General features: G+C 40.5%; 1 long non-coding RNA gene across 2 annotated transcripts in view; it reads right to left on the bottom strand.

Moving 5' to 3' along the window:
* Nucleotides 1-21,863, bottom strand: part of LOC307029174 — a 690,427-nt gene that overhangs the window by 601,399 nt on the left and 67,165 nt on the right. The window lies entirely within an intron of this gene.

The raw sequence follows: 21,863 nt of genomic DNA, 5'->3' as shown, positions 1-21,863 counted from the left end.
AAATAATAAATGCATGTAGAGGGAATTTGCTTTAAAACATCAGAGAAACATTCGAAATGAAGTAGATACAAGGTGTGCAAGGTACTTTATATATACAGTCTATGGTACTAGCTGGCATTTAGAAAGATACAGACACACACACACACACACACACACACACACACACACACACACACACACACACACACACACACACACACACACACACACACACACACACACACACACACACACACACACACACACACACACACACACACACACACACCAACAGTGGACTCTACACTGACTGAGGTATGGAACACTATGTCTAAGCATCTCGAAAAAGAAATAAAATGCTATTTTAAATGTTAAAAACGTCCACCCAGACGGATAAAGAAATAGCATTGTTGTGGCTTTTATGAATAAAGAAACAAGACACAACACTTCTAGCAAAGCTACAAAGATGCTGAATAGCAAGCATAATACTTTTGAGAAAAAGAAAAAATGTCTATTATTATTATTATTATTAACATGAACAAGCATCAGAAGAAACATGCAGTTCTAGTTATTGTGCTATTGTTTATGTGATATGCTGCTTTGCTGATAATGCACTTAGAATACAGTCAGTTGGTCTTACGTCCACGCCACTTTAAATGTTTAATACCTTTATTATCACTAAAGACTGTTACTGTGACTGTGAATATTGTGTGTAATGTTCTGACGGTAAATTAAGCAGCACGGCCCACTTCCAAAATTTTCTTAAACTTAGCTCTTTCAATATACTGTTTAAAATGTTTGGTGTACAATCAACTTTTATTTCTCAAAATCCAGAGGACCCATTAAAAGTATTTTAAAATATGCAAAAGTCTCTGAGCTTTTTGAATCATTTAGATAATTTCAACAGTTAAACATTTCATGAATATCGATCAACAATGGTAAATGGTATGGTCAACAACTGTAGAAAAGCTGAAACTGTTACATTTTCAAATATATCAAAGTTATGTCTGGTCATTCTGTGCCTGTGGCCTGCAGAACATCAAGCTGAACAATAAAACATTACACTTTCTGAGCCAAGTACATATTTTCTGTTGGGCCCAAAATCTTCTTACACCGGTGGATGTTATCCAACACAAACACACAGAATTGTGGTTAAATTAAAAAATAAGTGACATATTTCCTATCCACTGTTGCAGTGCTGTAGCACTATAGTCACATTAAGGAGAATTACCTCACAGAGTAATCAGATTTTATTAATGACGCATCTGATCGACCAAGCTCTGGAATAAACAGCCTGTACATGATCGGCCTCATTAATCTGCATATTGATTTTACCACTAACAATTCACAAAGTTAATGGGATAGTAATTGAATAAATTACAGAGGCAGCATGAAACCTCTGTGATGCAATCTTTTCTCAACGTTTAAACTAATGTAATAGAGTCAACAAACATTGCAATTCAAAGACAAATTTGCAGCTGCTCCGGAGCTTTACATCAGGTCACATGACCTTAGATTGTGTTTATCCAGTTTTTGTTTTCTATTTGGTTTTTATTATACCATTTCTAATGAATTATTAAAGTGTATTGATTTACACAACCTTCCAGCTTGGGTTAGCTTACATTGTACCAATCACATCATGTGATCTGAACAAAGATCGAATCAAATGTAGGGTCCAGTATTTTTTGGAGCTTGGCCAATACATCAGGATGTTTCTGCTTCTTTTATTTTGAAAATTCTTAATTAAGGGTTAGAGGTTGGCCAAATGTCCCAATCACATCACTCCCCCCAGCCCCGCTGCAGGCTGCAGTCTCTGGATTTCCAGCCACAGACATCACAGTTTCCAGGCTCAGTTGGCGAGAGCCCCCCAGGAAAATGCCCCATGTTTAGAGTAGGGCTGTGTTTATGGTTAATGGATAGTTTAACTGTTGAAGTGAAATTCCCCTCCGCTCTGAAAATGTGATATTTCAGGCGCCTCAGTGACGCACTGTGTCATTACTTAGACTTTTCATTAGTTGAAATGTGTTCCATTTTTGGGTGTTTTTCAATTGCTACATTTCCTTATATACTGCTAGCTGCACTTTAATATATAATGAGATTAAGGGGAGCACTGTACAAACAGAACTAAGTTATTAGGCCGACCTTCCACCTCTCCCTTCAAACCCCTGTGGCTCCTTCTTTCATTAATTCCTGTTTATTCAAATGATTAAATCTGAAATGAAAAATGATGAATTCTTTAAATTGCAGCGTTATTTTAAATTAGGGCTAACACAGCTCTCTCTTTGTCTCTCTGGCATCTGGAGCGCTGGTTCTGTGGTTTGAAGTTTGCGTGACCAATGTTTGACATATAGAGGCACAGTGACTCTGAAGGGGGGGTAAAGAACACAGACTCAGGAAAATGCTCAGTACAGTTTAAGGTAAAGTTCAACCAAAATTGGAAACTGTATGTCGCCATCACCCCCCCCTTAAACAAAATTGAAATGTTGCTGTTATGGACAAAAATGAAACGGATGATTCAAATTAAATCCTCCTTATTTTTTACACACACACACACACACACACACACACACACACACACACACACACACACACACACACACACACACACACACACACACACACACACACACACACACACACACACACACACACACACACACACACACACACACACACACACACACACACACACACACACACACAGTGAAATTTGACCTCGGCATTTTACAGATTCAGTACTAGGGGCAGTGGGCAGCTATTACACAGCGCCCGGGGAGCATGGCACGTATGGCACTTTGTTCAAGGGCTCCACTGCAGTGCAGGAGGTGAATTTGGGAAGTGCAAGTACCAGTCCACGCTGCTTAACTTGGTCTGTTCGGGACTTGAACCGGCAACCCTACAAAACAGGGGTGTAAAACATACTGCCTGCTATGACTTTGCAAAGAGTAAAAATTACAAAGAACAACTTTTATGTATTTTGTAAGTATACATTTTAAACATTTTCATTGTACACAATTTAAACCAATCAATGTTGTGTAATTAACAAGGATGATCTGGTGTTTTTGAGTTGATGAGTAGTGCAGATATCACTGTAAAATCAATCGACAGTAAAGAGAATACTTACTTCCGTTCAGGGGCGGATCTAGACAAATATTCATGGGGTGGCAAGAGGGTGGCAGGAGAATTTCAGGGGTGGCATGCCCAGGCAGAAGTATATGCTGATTTAATCGCAGTCATATCAATTACTGTAATGTTAACTTGGAAAGCCACAATATTTATTTTAACTCAATAACATTTGGTGACATTATTGTGGCACATCAGTAAAGCCTTAAATATAAATACTGTATATAAGGTGGCAGAATTAATTTAACCTTCTATGGTATGATGTTGCCTCCAGGCAACATACCCATTTTTTGCCTTTTGCATTCACACAATACATCTCAAATTATGATGCAATACTTTAAAAAAGAGGCAGGACCTTAAGGAACCAATAGTAGTGTTTGAATTTGTCGCATGACTCTCTGGCGGCCAATTTCAAGACCCTGTTTGCTGCCTTTCCCACAAGGATCAGCTCAGCCATTTCTCTCCAAGAAATGTGTCTAAAAACGTAATTTCCTGCGCATTTCTTGTCTGGAAAAAAATGTCTTCACAATAATAGCTGAGTAAACCTTAATTTCTAATAGTTTAATATACTTAATTTGCTAATTAGGTAATGGAAACTTGTTAAAATGCAAATGTTGCCTGGAGGCAACATTGTACCATTATGGTCAATTGTAAATGTTGCCTTGAGGCAACACCGTACCATTATGGATTCACCATGATATTGTGGTATTGTGTGTTTAGGTATAAACTGTTCAAAAGCATACCATTCATCATAGATCTCTACAATTTAACCAAGATACATTTGATGTTAAAGCCAACCAACGATCTGTGCAAAGATGGGATAAGAAAAAAAAAGAAACATTGCAGGTTACCTGCCCGAGTGTCGTGCATGCATACAATAAAAGTATGGGAGGAGTGGATCTTCTAGACTCGCTGATTGCTCTCTACAGAACAAAGATCAGGTCAAGGAAGTGGCATCACAAGATCGTGTTGCACATGATGGATTTCAATCTAGTGAATGCGTGGCTCTTGTACCCCAGGGACTGCAAGGACTGCGGCATCCCCAAGAAAGAAGTGTACAGCCTGCTTAAATTCAAAGCTGAAGTTGCAAGTTGCATTTGCAACGAGAGGGAAGTTTTGAAGAAGAGGGGGAGACCATCTCATAATTTTGACAGAGACCTGGCTGAGAAGAAGCACAGAGGTTCTGCCTCATCAGTGTCATCAACACATTTGCATCATGACCACACTGACCATTGGCCTGTGTGGGTGGAGAAAAAGGGCCGGTGCAAATACCCTGGCTGTAAGGGTGAAAGTGCAGTGATCAAAGTGTGTCACGTACCTGTGCTTCACTGCTGACAATAACTGCTTCATGAACTTCCACAATAGTGAGTCTATTTTGTCAAATGGCTCAATAAAGTTTGATGAAAGATGCCTAGGCTCTTTGCGTATTTATTCCTAAAGGTTGTTTCACAATGGTACAATGTTGCCTGCAGGCAACATTCAGACATGTAATCTTGTTAAAATATAAAAAATAACGATGTTCACATTTGAATTGGCATGCAATTTAACCTGTTGAGGCTATTTAGTATTTTCCATGTGTTTTTAAATACATTTAGTTCAAATTTGAAACAATAACTCTCTTTCCAACCCCAATCCATCAGAGATTCTTCCTCCCTCACAGCATTCAAAACATCACTCAAAACCCACCTGTTCAACACTGCATTCAACCACTGACCACCCCCCTCCACACCTATTTTCTGTTTTGTTTATCACTTTTTGTATTTCTTTGATTTTTTTTGTTGTCTTTTCTTAATTCTCTGTCAAAGCGTCTTTGAGTTTCATGAAAATTGCTATAAGAGTCCCATGTATTATTATTTTTTTTATTTTTTTTTCATAACTTACCATTATGGTTCAGTGTTGCCTCAAGGCCACACACCCCAAAAAGTACCCCCAAATAATTATTTATTTAAAATGTCTTTAGATTATGTTTATTTGGTCTATTATATGACAAAAAAACACTCCAATTTTTTTTTTCCCAAATGGCATCATAGTGCGTACCATAGAGGGTTTTGATGAATTTCAACTGAACAATAACTGAATGAGTTTGTCTCACTCTTAGACCAGCAGGGGTACCAAATCTATGCAGACTGCTGCAATAAGTATATCAATTAACTGTCTCGTCAATGTTTGTCTAAATTAATATGATATTAGCTGTCAATCACTGTTATGATTCACATATTCAGTGTTATTATTAAAAAAACTATATTTTTTAGAGATGCTTGCTCACCCTCCTTCAAATTTGAAAGACAAGTAATTACTATCATATATCAAAGTAATCAAAAGAACAGTTCAGCGCCGCACAACTTCATTGCAAACAGTTACAACCTTGACTTTACATCAGAAAGAACAAACATTAAAGAAGTGACTAACTGCATCAGTTAGGGTTAAAAAATGTGTATTCAGCTCAAACATAAACATTGCTGCAGTAAGTTATTTTCCAGTGGAAAGTCCTTACCTACTGGCCTAGTTAAATCAAAGTGGTTACTTTTTTTTGGCTGGGCAGTGAAGTTTTACTCACCGTCTTATTTGACTTTCTCAGGACTTAAAACAGAAAAAATATATATTTACACACGTAAGGTCATCATCTTAACAGTTTATTATGCTCATCGAGTCATCCGTGAGCAGAGCATCAAGTTGGCATGCCTATAACAGCTGAATGTGGCGATTACCATCTTGTTCAGCAAAACCCCTCACAAACTTATTAAGATTTAAAGCTATGGTGCATTTTGATTCAATGCTGAGTACAGCCTGAAGAACATATCGAGGATTAAAAAACTAATGTCACAACAGGACTTAGAAAAGCTTGTCCATGCTTTTATCTTTAGTAGACTCGACTACTGCAATATAGTGTATTCACAGGGCTGACAAAAAAATCCATCAGAAAACTGCAGCTGATTCAGAACGCTGCTGCACTTGTCCTCACTAACATTAAAAGAGTGGATCACATCAGTCCGGTTCTGAAATCTTTACATTGGCTTCCAGTCGGCCAAATAATTGATTTTAAAGTAGGCCTACTATTGCTAGTTTTTAAATCATTACATGGTTTAGGACCAAAGTATATTGTTGAACTCCTACATAATTACGAGCCATCAAGGTGCCTCAGGTCTTCTGGGACGGGTCTGCTATCGGTTCCCAGAGTAAAAACAAAACATGGAGAGGCAGCATTTAGCTATTATTCCCCGACAATCTGGAACAAACTACCCAAATCATGCACGTCCGCAGAAACGCTTACTATTTTTAAATCGAGACTAAAAACATATCTCTTTGCCGCTGCTTTTAATTGAGCTGCTCATATTCGCACTACAGTAGCCTATGCCTTTTAAACACGTATTGTATACCTGTGGTGTTTATTTTAATTATGTTATTATCTTTGCTTTGTAATGCCTGTTGTAAAATGCCATTATATATGTGTTTTTACTGTATGTATTCCTAAAAAGTATTTTAATTTGTTTTGTAAAGCACTTTGAATTGTCGCATACAGAAAAGTGTTATATAAATAAACTTGCCTTGCCTTGCCTTGCCTTACAGCCAAACTTGACAGTCTCTTCTCTGTCATTGTAGACTGCAAACACCTCATTCCTTCCGTCTACTTGGATCCGAAATGCTTCTCGTTTTGCGCTGTCCCCCGTTCAAAGGAAATCGCCACCAATCATATTTCCAGGTTCGCGCCAGGGCCGGGGGAGGGGTTACAAGGCGCGTCTTGTGCTGCATTCACTTGCACTCGGACATTAGAGATTTTCTCTCATAAATGTCCGCTGAGCCACAACTTTTCTTTCAAAACAAAGCTGCCAACTAGGGTGACAGCTGGGGTGGCAAGGCATTTTTTTGAGGTGGCAGCTGCCACCCCGTGCCACCCTGTAGAACCGCCACTGCTTCCGTTATCCAATGGGAATGGACGCTCACATTGCCTTTATGCGACCGATGCAGTGCTTCCATGAGCGTCAAATACCGCCGCCGATGGGAATACATTGCAATCAGTTGAAAGCTCTTTGTGTCCGTTTATGAAGCTGAAGGAGACTCAGCGCGTCACAACTGCACGCCACGGGACCCTGACCAAGCGTCACTCCTGGACGTTCAGGGAGTGTGACTGTGTTGAATAAACATATAAGAAACACGTGAGTTGACTGAACTACATTTCCTTAATAACTCATACTGCCACATTTGCCATGCTGAAGTCGACTGCAGCATTAAAAACAAATGCATTCTGTTTGCAGGAAACAGCTCGGCCAGCATTTTCTGAATGTTAACATCGTCTTCTGAGGACTGGAAGCAAAGAGGCAGAGAGTCTAATCTGTTGTGCCATAGTGCTGCTTCAGTGACAATGGGTAACAGATTGGCTGTCAAGTGGCATTCTGTGCAGTTTAAAGCATGCAACAAATAAGTGGTTGAACTAATATCTCAGGGGCCTGCAGGCTTTATCTAATCTGTCATAAAAAACATCTGCACATTTACTGGTTGGAGGCTTTAGAAAGAGGAGAGAACTAAAACCAGATTGTAACCAATTGAATTTCACTTATACTGTAGCCTACTGCGTTTACTGTGTGTTTAGAAAAAGATGCGTGGATAAAGAATCTGCCTAGCAACCAGTGTCGGCTGGTGGAAAATATTTTAGGCAGGGCTGTGGAAATGGTGACCAAACAATACTAGGGGGGTCCGGGGGATGCTCCCCCGAATCTTCCAAAACTTCCAAACACCTTGTCCTGGACATAGTATCTACAGTATAAACTGTGCAACAGTACAGTAGGCCGACACAAACTGCAGAAAACCGGGGCTTTGGGAACACTCAAATGATTTAATTCCCATTTAACCTGTTTTGCTTTTTCCCCCCGTTTGTTTTCTCACTAAACTGTGTCTCAGGACTTCTTAAAATGTAATAAACTATTCATGTGTCATACTCATTCAACGGGAAGAAACTCACTGATGATGAAAATATATATTTTTTTAAATATTTTTTTAATTTATTTTATTTTTAATGACAATCTCAAATGTGGGAAGAGGGGGGGGCGGCGCTCCTAGCGCCCCTATGGGCCGGCAGCCACTGCTAGCAACACTGGATTAGTCAGCAAATAAAAAAAGATGATATAACATGCATATGCAATTCTTTCAATTTGCTGTCTTTACTGCTAAAATATGGTTATTCAGGAGTTGGAGGAGACCAATCTACAGCTAAAAGTAAATACTTATCTTATATTCAATATTCATTCAAATGGACACAAGTCCAAATGAATGTTAACGTTGTTCTTTGTCTATTTGCTAATCAGACTTATCCTTTTTTCTATTTGATTCAAAGAAAGTGAAGAACATTTTCTCACCTTCATAAAACCAGGATGTCATCACCAATGAATATCTTAATATGTTTATTTGCTGACGTGATGAAATGCTTCAGAGGTTAAAGGTTTTCAAACAAAGATTATGTACGGTTGTTATGTTTAGGATTTATACAAAACCAATTTTTAAATAGAATAAAAACTAGCAGACTGCAACTTGGTTGTTTTGGCTCTAAACTGCCAACATTTTGTGGAGCCACTGTTGTGGAATGAATTGTCACATGCATAATGTAAAGTTGTTGTTCTCTAATGCAGGAAATGCCTGCGTTTCCTTTTTTAAGAAAAGCTGTCTAGAAAAAAGGTGGAAAACAGTTCCAGACAGAAATACTGAACAAATAAATTAAGTCACTGTGAATGGAGACTTAGTGTGCGACCGAGTGTGAACACTCACAGCCTGTTCACACTGTTGTCTCTGCAATATTAAAAACATTTTCATTTTAATATTGTGGCTTATCAAATGGCTTAAATATTCAAATCTGATTGGCAATTTGGACGTTCCAGATGTCGGCTATTTTTTGCTGACCACTGCAAGGTGGATGCTCTGTTCAAGGGACTACAATGTGTGCAGTCAATCTTTTTACGTCAGCTTTGAATAACAAAAAAAAAATCCATGTAATAATCTTTTAATATTTACTTTTATATTTTTGGAGAGCACCAAACTTTTGATTCACAATGGCTTAATTGTCCCCAGCAAAGAACATTTTAAAAAGAGAAGAAAAAGAAAAGAGTGCAAGAGAAGGAAAGAGGTAAAAGACAGTGATGGACCCAGCGCCGTATAGACTGAGAGTTACGTCATCTCCGTTCACTCCAATGGACCACTTGTTTACAGCAATGGCGGATCGTGGAGCCTCTCAATCGTTCCCCGGAAGTTAGCGCCAAGGCTAGCAGAGCTGTAGAGTTGCAGCCTAATAGACCGTTCGTGACGGACTTTTAAAGGTAAGAAGAAGTTTAAAGATTAATATTGCGGATATTATCAGTACATCTGATTGAAATTAACATGTGTATTAAAGGATGTCAGTGGATTATCCCTAAATTAGTAGATTTAGGGAACGTTTACAGATAACAGATAAAGCTAGGATACCGGATCAAGTTAGCAACACAGCCTTGAACAGCCTTTTAATTGTAAATTCCGTTCTCTTAATGTCATTTCGTCCAACGTTGTTGAATTAGAGAAGATGGGCTTCTAAACAGGATTGTATGCGGGGGCGGAGGGAGTTAAATATTAGATAAATATAACTTTGGTGCATGTAAAAGTGAGTATTTTTAGCAGAGCCATATTGTGTCCTTGTGATTATGTTGATTATTACCTGTCTGTATAATGTTGCAGCTCAGCTGATTTTGGATTGATGGCAAAGGGAGAGGGACTTAAGTGAGAGTGAAAACACAAGGTAAGTTTAATACTACTGTTTTATATAAGTAAGCATACTAAACATGTATTCTATCACTGTATTATATAAGTAATCTTGTTAGTAACCTACTGTATGGCAGGTGGAGGGGCAGTGATGTTACAGGTGGAGGAGCAAAACTGCAAGACTGCAAACTCACAAGACAGAGAAATCAAAGTTTGTTCTCCAGAGGAGAGGTTGATTTCACTTCATTTATTTCATATTTTCTAAAGATGTGAAAATGGCAAAAAAAATAACTTGAGAGCTGTAACCAAGACAACTGTAACAACATGAGTAGAGAGCCACCAAGGTTTTTCAAGTCCCTCTCTTACTCCATTTTGCCAACCCAAACTTCCAGGTACATGACGGGACACCTTGCTTCTTTTTGTTGTTTGCGCTCCTCTGGCTGGGTGCTGGCAGGTGGAGGGGCAGTGATATTGGCAGGTGGAGGGGCAGTGATGTTACGGGTGGAGGGGCAGTGATGTTGGCTGTTACACACCAGGCTCAAAGTTAACACATTGCATACTTCTTTGCAGTGTTCTTATTCCTGGAAGGGGAATCTGCAAAAAAAGGGTTTTGTAACCCGTTGGTCCGCACGCAAAGCAAATTTTTAAAGCCTTCTTAATTGTCCCATTGCTCCATTTCATCCACTTTGTGGTGAGTCTGCCTAATGCCTTAAGTTGGTCATTTGAAAACGTTTTCTTATATTTGTTGTCCCTAATTTTCATTGTTTTCTTGAGAGCTGCATTTTCCTTCCTGATTTTTCTTAGTGCAGCCTTTGCTTTTTTGGTGATTCCTTCTTGGCTCTTTAATTTTCTCTTTAATTTTTTTAATAGATCTGTTTGACTGGCTGCTGGTTCCCTCGTATGCTGACTGGCTGCTGGTTCCCTTGTATGCTGACTGACTGCTGGTTCCCTCGTATGCGGACTGGCTGCTGGTTCCCTCGTATGCTGACTGGCTGCTGGTTCCCTCGTATGCTGACTGGCTGCTGGTACCCTCGTATGCTGACTGGCTGCTGGTTCCCTCGTATGCTGACTGGCTGCTGGTTCCCTCGTATGCTGACTGGCTGCTGGATGAGTGGTTGGTGTCCACCCTCCCTGTCTCTCCTCACTAGCCATGTCCTCTCTTTCTTCACCCTCACTTTCCTTTCTCTCAGTCTCCTCATCCCTTCTTCCCTCAATCTTTGAGACCAATGTAAGTAGAAGACATGGCACTGTAGATTTTCGAACATTTAAAATATTATACCACTTAAAAATAAGAAATAGGACTTTTGTTACGAAGAGTTCATACTCATTATACCTGTGTCACCTTTCACTCTATCGCTGTGATCATGAGCTATGGGCTTTGTAGATACAGGTCCCGGGGTGAATCGTGGTGCAGGGGCTCTTCTCTTTTTGACCACAGGGCGATGCACGAAGATGGTGGGTATAGCCTCTGCTCTCAGCCTAGTCTTGCCCTTTTTTGTCTTGACAAACTGGTCTGCATCAAAATGTGCCTGCGGAGTGACTTGAGGTTACTTCACGCACAGAACAACTCAGTTTTGTCTGCCCACATACATATTCCATAGTGGTTGAATACACAGTATTAGGAAACACTTTATACTTACTGGACATGTTATACTCATTACATACTGTATATAAAATATGACCAAGAATGTGAGACAATTTTATAGAAATTCATATCACATCTGTTACTGATGCCATTTCTCATACTTTGTTAAACTCACAAATAATAAAGTTCCATAACTTCAGTTGGGAACAAAGACCACACCTTATCTCCCCAAGGCAATTTCCCATCCAATAGGTGTGCTATATAGGTGTGTATAACCCTTTCTCCTGTCTGTTACTCCCTCTTTCAGCACAAGAACCAGAGGGGGATTCAATAGAGCCTGAATACCTGCATTGAGACCCTCACCCTGCACCCTGAGTCTCAACTCTGTGTTTTTCAAGCCTTTCCCTGTTTTTTTGTTTTTTAACAAAACATTAAGCTTTCCCAATGGTGTGGTTTTCGTTTTGTGAAAAAGTGCAAATGCAGTGTTTGTATATAATAACCTCACATATCTTTTTGCTGTTGGTCGTGAAATTGCTCCTGCTGACTTGAGCCAGCCATTTTTTCCTGCGTTCTGTGTCAGTGGGGAAGCCGTACATTCGTACTCCTTTCTCTGAGCGATTTGAGCATCCCCAGGCAGCACAGCAAACGATGGTGGCGACTAGGAGGCAGCACAGCAAACCAGGACAACACGGAGGAAAAGGCACAGACAAACTGCATGATATGCTATTCAATGTTTATTGAATTCCATGTACTTGCAATGGATGTTCCTAAAACAACACATTTAACATCATCATCATGCTGCTGCTGCTGCTGCTGCTAGTCCTTTGATAGTCACCTGTCGGTCTCCTGTCCTTTCTGAAAGCTATAAAGATTACATTAGTCATTTAGATAACTTGTGTCCTCAATGAACATGGGATTACTGAAACTACCATGAATTTAAGAAAATGATAGAAATTTATCTAATCTGAATTTTCAAGCATTCCTTTAGATCCCCTCCCTCTAAATATATCAATAAACTTTAGAAAGTGATGCTGCTGACCACCATACAAGTTTAAGAAGATAATATTGATTTTAAAGAATTCAAAGCTATAAACAGTAACAGGCTCTTTAACCAAGGCACTGTTAGCCTAACATGTAAACTAGTTGTTCACACTAATCCTAATATTATCAATTAATATTAGTAAATTATATTTTATTTTATAAAACATATTGATGTAAATACATACACATATCGATTTGTTGTATAAATATTGCAAATCAAAACCTTTATTCACTAATAATTACCAAAAATCGTAGTTCTATCTCCTATTATCAATGCATTCACATTGCCCGCCATGAACTTCCGGGGAACGATCCTCGTCTACATGAACCACGTGACGATAACCGTTTTTGGACTTCCGCTGTCGTAACTCTATATGGCGCTGGATGGACCTAACATAAATCAACAGAAGAAAGACAGGAAGTATAAACACTAACGGGAGCGGCAGAAGAAGACAGACAGGAAGTAAACACTGACAGGAGCAGCAGAAGAAGACAGACAGGAAGTAGACACTAACGGGAACAGCACAAGAAGACAGACAGGAAGTCAACACTAAAAGGAGCAGCAGAAGGACATGCTGGCCGTGTTTTTAGCCGTGTAATAAGTGGGATAATGTGCAGTGAGGTGGTCCGATCTGTTAAAAAAGATCACAAGCAGGACCTGAAAATGAAAATCAAACACTGTCTGCGTCTGTTTAAAAACATTTTTTCAATGGGTGCCAATGGACTGGTTTGCGTTTGTGTGCTTATTTGAGGCCAAAGCACACCAATATTGCCTACCCAGTACTGCTTCAGTATGACCGCCAAAACCAACATGCAAGCCTGCATTCTACCTCATCTAGGTTTAAAGAAAGAAAAAAGAAAAGAGCATTAGGGGAGGTTGATTCAAGATTCAAGGCTTTATTGACATCTGCACATTAGCTACAGTGTAGATGTGGCAATGAAAAACTCATAAGTCACAGTCTCCTCCAACAGTGCAACATGAATATCTGAGTGCAGTAATACAATGTACAGCAAAACCAGAAGAGTGTGAGGCTACGCAGGACTAAATGCTAATAAAAAAATGCTAACAAACTCACAATGAACACTAATACTAACAAGCTGATGTTTAGCAGATATGTTCAACGTTGCAGTGTAGCAAATGCTAACATTTAACAGTAAGATGATGAGAGTACTCAAAAACCAACATTATGTACACCAGATGAGGGGCACTAAAAGTTTTAATTTGCTTGGATAAATAATCTCGAAACCATATTATCTGTCCCAATGTCAATCAAAACATAAGCTGTTACACAAGAGGAAAGGGAATCACCGACATCAATTCGACCATGAATGATTTTTCTCCTAAGGACAAATAATGAACCGCCTACAGCTTAAAGCCTGATGTTATATTCCTAGAAACCTTTGCCCTCAAATGTTGGGCAATAAAGATTTCTTGACTTTCGACATTGATTTCACCACAGTTGCTTAACATATTGTTATCATTCAAACTGCACTACAAAAGTCCCAACCCAGTCTCAAGGCATTTCGTGTTATAGTCACGACATTTAATCTATTTATTTGTGTTCACCAAGAAGAACTATAAATATATTGTTGTTTAAAAAAAAAAAGGTATAACCAAAACATTATTCGGAACAAAGGAGAGCACAGGAACAGCAGATTTGCTCAAAGCTTCCATCAGTCTATTCTATCTGCTTCTGGTCTTTCACTCTCTATTTACAGAAACAGCCAAGTGAGGCTAAGCAAACAGCTCCTATAGTACTAGGATGGGTTAAATGCAAAGTACATAATACATTTAAATAAAATCAACATTTGAGCATGTTGGCTTAGATCTCTCCGAGTCACGTTTAGTAAGAAAATTGTGCAAAACTGCAACCGGTGAAGAGCTGATCAGACAGCTGGAGGTTGAGATGCGATAGTAAAACGTAGGTAAATCGAACCAAACACACTGTAAATGTCCCATCAAATTAAAATACAAGTTTGATGAAACAAATCTCATCATGCATTAGACAAATCAGATATTTTGTTGATTAACAATTGCTTTTATTGCATGATTTGTTTCTCTAACGATGAGGTTTTATAGTCTTTATTTATTCAAGTTTTATTTCTGCTGTTACAACCTTCCTTTAGTAAATCCTGTGCTGTGTTTACACGGGAGGCGGAGGAATTTCCCTCAAACTGTCTGTTGCAAACATCGTGACCTCAGTAAATCCAACAGAATACATAATCATCCTCTGTAAACATGTCTGCTTCTATTATTTGTGTGATCGGACCTTAATAGAGGCGAGCAGACACACAAGCGTCTGATGATAAACAAAGAGGAGGAGGAGGGAAATGTTTCCAAACGCTAAATCTTCACCAACGTTTGTGGCATGTACCTAGCAGAATTATTGGGTGACCTTGTAATAGACATAGATCAATGTCTACTTGCAAGTTTAGTTCACACTAACATTAAGAAAGGAGTGTCAAGTGAAGTGAATATGTGACCTGCTCTATCGAAATCAGTCGCATTGACCCGAAGACACATTTTAAGTTGTATACACTGTTGGGAAGAGGAGATTCATAGCTTTCTAATGATATCAGGATTGTTGTTGTTCTCCAAATATTAAGCTAAATATGTCACATTATATAATGATTGTCCCCAAGTGATCATTTTGAGAAAAAGGCCTTCAAAGTTTCCTCTTCTCTGGAATCCATCCATCTGATTGATTATTAGCGGAGCAAATGATCAAAAATACTAAGGAGGGAAGATATTTTCGTTTGGATTACTGGTCTGGGGGAAGCTTGCGAGTATGTGTGTGTTTGTGTAATTCTGCGTTTGTGTGTATTTAAAATCAGAATAACTCAGTGTGCATCCAGACCCGGTGAGGACACCATCTATACAAGGGGTACCCAACGCGGTGCCCGCGGGCACTAAGTCGCTCGCAGGTGGGAAATTGGTCGCCCGCGTGCATGTTCTAAAAATAGCACAAGTCACCATGGAGCTCTAAAAAATTATTGAATACATTTTAAATTTTTAAAATGACAATATTGAATATAACATTTTAAAAGCACACATTTTGTATGTACATATGTAAGTGAAATGGAGATTTGGTGCGTGAAATTGAACTCTGACCCCAGATAGGTTCAGAGTTGATCTCCACGCACCAAATCTCCGTTCGACCTTTAGCTGAGACAAGCTAGCATGAGCAGCTACGATCATGGGCCTCATCACCACACACACACACACACACACACACACACACACACACACACACACACACACACACACACACACACACACACACACACACACACACACACACACACACACACACACACACACACACACACACACACACACACACCAGTGGTGAGGATCTCAGCCTGCCACTGACGTTCAACCAGAAAACATCAGCAGTTAGCAGTTAGCAAACAGAGATCACAGCTCCTCATATCTTTTCAGAAACTGGACAAAAGTTAAACAAGTACAAACCACAGACTGTCTGTGTCATGGCGAATACAGTCGCTGGTTTATTTATGTCTGCAGGCCGTTGTTATGAGTGTGGAATGAGCATATACAACGTTAGCTTAGCCTGGTCGACCCTATCTCCATTCAGAAAACAAGCATTTTAAAAGGTTTTTCGCCTGCCGTCTTGTCTGCAGACTTGTCAAGCATTAATTCATGGTTTTTACTAAACGGTATCAGTATGTTGTTACTTCGGCATCATTTAGAAACGTGTATTACAATTTAATCACGGTAAAATATGTTCATTTTGTTGTAGTTGTAGCTCCCGAGCCAGCGCGTCTTGTTTGAATGATGCGAGTAAACACAGCTGGCAGCAGCGGTGAAACTCAAGCGATTAGAGCGAAGTCGCGTCCGGTGTGAACGCAGCATTACAACGACCCCTGATAGATCTCGCGAGAATGTGTATAAATATAGATACATTTTCATAACAAAACAATGGGGTTGCTATAGCAATGGTAAATCATTGTTAATAATTATTGTGAGGAATAATTAACATTAACATGTGATCAGACAGTCCTTCACATACAGTAAATTAATATGTATTCTGATTATTATTAATAATAATATTATCATTAACGGTGAACCGTGCAATTATGTTATTCAGGGAAGTTTGTATCAAACAAGTAGCCCTTCGTATTACTCAGTACCCTTGAAGTAGCCCTCGGTGACAAAAAGGTTGGTGACCCCTGATCTATACTGACTCAGCAATCACTGGAAGTTATATTCTTGTTTAAATAGACTTCTCTGTTTCATTTATTCTACTCTGTATAATTGTTCTGTAGTTATTGTAGCTAAAACTGCGATTTCTGAGAGATTTTAAATCTCAGATCTGCTCAACTCAACCTGTAAGACAGGTCTCAGTGGGTCACGCGCCTCAACCCTGCATTACAATAGGCAGGAACACTCTGCTGTCGCCCACCAGCTGAAGAGAGTTAACTAATCAGAGGGGCGTGCCCCCACAGCTTTGAGACCTCAGCAATCAGGTGTCCATCTTAGGTTGCTCTTTCCTGGAGCGTCAGCCAGACGAAGTCACGAGGGAGGCAAAGAGGAGGCAAATCCTACTTTGATTGAGCTAAGTATCGCTGGTGTTTTCTTTTGTTTTATTCAATTATCTTTGGTTCTCTAGCCCCTCATGCTATAATCATGTGTATTTCATAGGCGAAGTTTGGGGGGGTTCCCGGGGTGCCCGGCACCCCCTGGTGGCTGGAGTCTTTTTTTAAAAATGTTTAGTTATGATGTACAGATAGTAGGTGGCCTAGATAAATATAACTCTGGAACGCTATATCAATAAATGCAAACTCAATAAACATAATACATTTAAATCCACAAACATATTGTCTCAGTGTGTACTGCTGTCAGAGACAGAACATTACTCAAAAATGAGTCTACACAGACGATCTGTGCAGCTGCTGCGCGCTCACACGCTGCACGCACATGCGCACTTTGAGCACTCAAATTCAGACAAGTCGAGTCTGCCAGCCGCCAAAACCTGACAGGAGAAGACTAAAAAAATGGATATACGCAGGTTCTTCGCAACCAAAACAACTCCAGTTTCGGATTCAAGTTCCAGCGCCACCGTTGCTGCCACCCAAGCTGCACCTGCTCCGGACCCGCCAGTCCCGCCTCGCCCGTCGACCAGCCACCACATCTTGGCGCCGGTCGGCACCGCAGCTCCCGCCGCTTGCAATCCCTGTGAGACAGCCTCTGATGGCGGTCAACTTCCCAGTGACCTAGGAGATAAAAGTGTGGGCCCCAAACAGCCAGTGCTTCCCGTTTTCCCAAGACACAAAATTGGAGATAGAAATCGTTGCTTTTCTGCATTCTTTTATAACAAGCATCCGTGGCTGGAGTACTCGGTTTCAAGGGAAGCAGTGTTTTGTTTTTGTTGCCGCCACCTTTCCAAGGAGATTGGAGAGGAGGAAGACACACTAGCTAAACAAGGCGGGCGATATTGGAGTAAGCTAACTGAGAGGCTGATAAAGCATAGCTCTTGTGAAAAACACAAGGCCTGCATGAGACTGTGGGAGGGCTACAAGGAAACTGAAAAGCATGGATCTGTCAGAGTCCACTTGTCAACCAGTCACCAGAACACAGTGGATAAAAACAGGGAGTATTTGACAAAGGTCGTGGATGTCGTTAAGCTGCTGTCTCAACTGGGCTTCCCTTTCCGTGGACATCGGGAAATACAATGGAGAAAAAAGGAAATACAAGAAAATAAAAATGAAAAAAAGCACACAAATACAGTCGATACAGAAACAGATAAAAGCAAGCCGGATGATGATGATGAAACAAAGGGAAACTTTTTGAGTCTGTGCGACTTCCTCGGCAAGTATGACCCAAGTTTCCGCAAAATGCAGGATGAGAAGTAGTTTAATTGTACAAGTCCAGATTTTCAAAACGAGGTCATCTCTTTGTGTGCAGAGCTAGTCAGAGAGGAAATAGCAAATGCAGTGCGTGAGACTGGTTTTTTCACGGTTATCGCGGATGAGGCCAAATCATCAAAGTCTGAACAACTGTCTGTGTGTATCAGATATGCAGAAAAGCTACAGGTTAAGGAGCGATTAATCTGCTTCATTGACTGCTCTGCCTCCCGAGATGCTGCTGGGATTGTTGAGGGTATCAAGAAGGGGTTGGAGTCATGTGGACTGCAGGACGTCCCAATAGTCGCACAGTCGTATGATGGGGCCTCATTTATGTCTGAGTGCAGACAGTGCATTTAACTGGAGTGCAGCAGCGTATCAAGGAAGATTACCCCTTTGCCATCTACGTACACTGCATGGCCCATAAACTTAATCTGGTCCTGGTGGAATCATGCACAGTCAACAGAGACATCAAAATGACGTTAAATGTTATTGATAAGCTGTACTCCGTGTTTTCAGAACCAAGCAACCACCACAGGTTTCTGGCGATGCAGAAAACACTCGAGATGAAGGCAAAGGAAATTGGGCAACCCAGTGACACGCGTTGGGCGAGCAAATGGCGATGCGTCTTTGCGGTTAAATCACATTATGTGCCTATCACACGCTGTCTGAAGGAGATGGTGGATGAAGGAGAGAAATGGTCAGTGGAAGCAAGTGGGTTGTATAATCACATGACCACACCTGGCTTCATCGCCTGCCTCATTATCCTTGAGGACCTACTGCGGGTTGTGCACGTTGTTCACAAGAAACTTCAGTCCAAATCCACAACACTTGCAGATGCTGCCTCCACGATCAACAGTCTGAGAGCACACTTGAGGGAACGCAGAGGAGAGGAGGAAGGTTGGCAAGACATATGGAGCCAGATCAAGCAGTTTGGCGAGGACGTCGGCATGCCAGTTGCCACTGCAGAAAGTGACCCCCCCTCCATGGCAAAGCGAAAAAGAAGTTCAAGACCCCCTTTGTCACTTTACCAGTATGTAGTGGGGGCCACACTTGGGCAGCGCCAACGAGATGAAAGGAATGAGGAAATAGACGGACAATTTGAGGCTCACGCCATCTACTGTCATTTATATCTCCCTGTGCTGGACAATATGATGGCCGAGTTGGACAGACGGTTTTCAGGTGAAGCCATGGAGCTTGCAGCGGCATGTGATGCTGTGATAAAGTGTGAGAAGAAAGGCATTGAACCACTTCTGAGAAAATATGCAAGCCTCAAGATCGTCCATCCACAGCTGGTGACAGCAGAAATGGACCTGATCAAATGTGCTGTCCAATCTCCCATTAACCTGAAGGACCTGCAAAACGAAGTGAGCAAGGAGAGCTATCCAAACTTCTTCCCATTACTCCAGCTTGCACTGACAAGGATCACCAATTGCCCATTGGATCAGCGACATCAGAGAGAAGTTTCTCAGCAATGAGGAGGATCAGAAACTGGCTGAGAACTACAATGATCCAGGAGAGATTTTCTGATCTGGCCCTGCTGCACATTGAGGGAGATTTGACTGCAAAACTGTCAGTTGAGAAGATAGTGGACATCTATGCCAGCCGGAAAAAGAGGCGCCTGATGCTGCACTAGGTAAGCCATTCATTCAAATTATTTCGTTTTGTTGAGCTTAAATGCGTAATTGCGCAGCATCTGCATCCGGGGATAGCCAGCTGCAGTAAGCAGCAGACACCGCTCCACGCTCAAACCAAAATCCTCCAAATCCTCCCGTTTGCGTTGTGCTCACATGCTTCGGTCCTGCTAGCGGCCGCTGCTGACAGTTGTGGGGCAGAGACGCTGAATGCATGGAGATCATAATCACTAGATGACGGTGAACAAAAGTCATTACTTTGTTGTTTGGCTTTGTTTTCATCGCTGAAATTAGGTCAAAATGTGATAAAACTGCTGTGCTTATATCCTACAGTTATTAGTTAGTATGCCTATACAGTTCATTAAAAAGTGTGTGAGCATTGGGGAACATTGATCCTACAGACCTCTGTGTTATAGCCTAATTATAGCAGCAGTATGTGCCGCAGCAGCCGTTTTATTTTGCGGCGAGTTCCGCTGCCATAGTAATTTAATCTATTGGGCATATTAGTTATGAAAACACACCTGCAGTAGCCTGTAGGCTATCCTGATCAATTTTCATGTATGAATCCTTGTGTTGCAGCCTATAGCTATACATTACATTTGTAGTTATTTTTTGGCACCCCCAACCTTAAAGTTCAAACTTCGCCCATGCTCTAGAGCAGTGATGTTTTGGGGCTGTCGCTGGGCAACACGGACTTTCAACTCCCTCCAAAGATTTTTTATGGGGTTGAGATCTGGAGACTGGCTAGGCCACTCCAGGACCTTGAAATGCTTCTTACGAAGCCACTTCTTACGAAGCCACTCCTTCGTTGCCCGGGCGGTGTGTTTGGGATCATTGTCATGCTGAAAGACCCAGCCACGTTTCATCTTCAATGCCCTTGCTGATGGAAGGAGGTTGTCACTCAAAATGTCACGATACATGGCCCCATTCATTATTTCCTTTACACAGATCAGTCGTCCTGGTCCCTTTGCAGAAAAACAGCCCCAAAGCATGATGTTTCCACCCCCATGTTTCACAGTAGGTATGGTGTTCTTTAGATGCAACTCAGCATTCTTTCTCCTCCAAACACGTCTAGTTGAGTTTTTACCAAAAAGTTATATTTTGGTTTCATCTGACCATATGACATTCTCCCAATCTTCTTCTGGATCATCTAAATCAGGGGTCTCAGACTCAATTTACCTGGGGGCCGCTGGACGTAGAGTCTTGGCAAGTCTGGGCCGCTTCAATTATTCCGCAAAACATTTATTAAAAAATACAACATTAACAGTTCTTCAACATCTTCTTAACATGAACTGTTCTTCACAACATAACTATGTACAGTTGCTCTTCCTTGCCTACACTGTAAGACCCAACTTGTTGTTTCAACTTAAATATTTGCGTATCCATGCTGCGAAAGAATTTTACGTCAAGACAACAAAGACAATTGAGTTAACTCAAATAAATATTGCTATTGGACTCAACTCCAACTTTAGTTTGTCTAACTTGATAGCTTTAGTTGATATAACTTGATAACTTTAGTTAATTTAACTTCAGCACTTGATACCTTTAGTTGATATAACTTGATAACTGAAGTTGATATAACTTCACTAATTGATAGCTTTAGTTGATATAACTTGATAACTTCAGTTGATATAACTTGATACCTTTAGTTGATATAACTTAACCTTAAGTCAATACTACTTTAGTTTTTGGTTGATTTAACTGCAATGCTAATGAGTTTATCTGCTTAAATGTAATGCAGTTTTCACCCCAGACATCTAATACAATTTAACAACAAATACTGCCCAATATGTTTCTTGTTTTATTGAAGATACAACTTTATGAACCAAAAACACTGAGATCCAACTCAAGCATCTTTAATAAAAACAGATGAGTCTCAATAAAAACAATTTTGGGAACAAGAATAATGCATCAGAAGA

This window comes from Notothenia rossii, assembly GCF_949606895.1.
Source record: "Notothenia rossii genome assembly, chromosome: 2".
NCBI lineage: Eukaryota > Metazoa > Chordata > Actinopteri > Perciformes > Nototheniidae > Notothenia > Notothenia rossii.
This window is presented reverse-complemented; position numbering and strand designations above follow the sequence as displayed.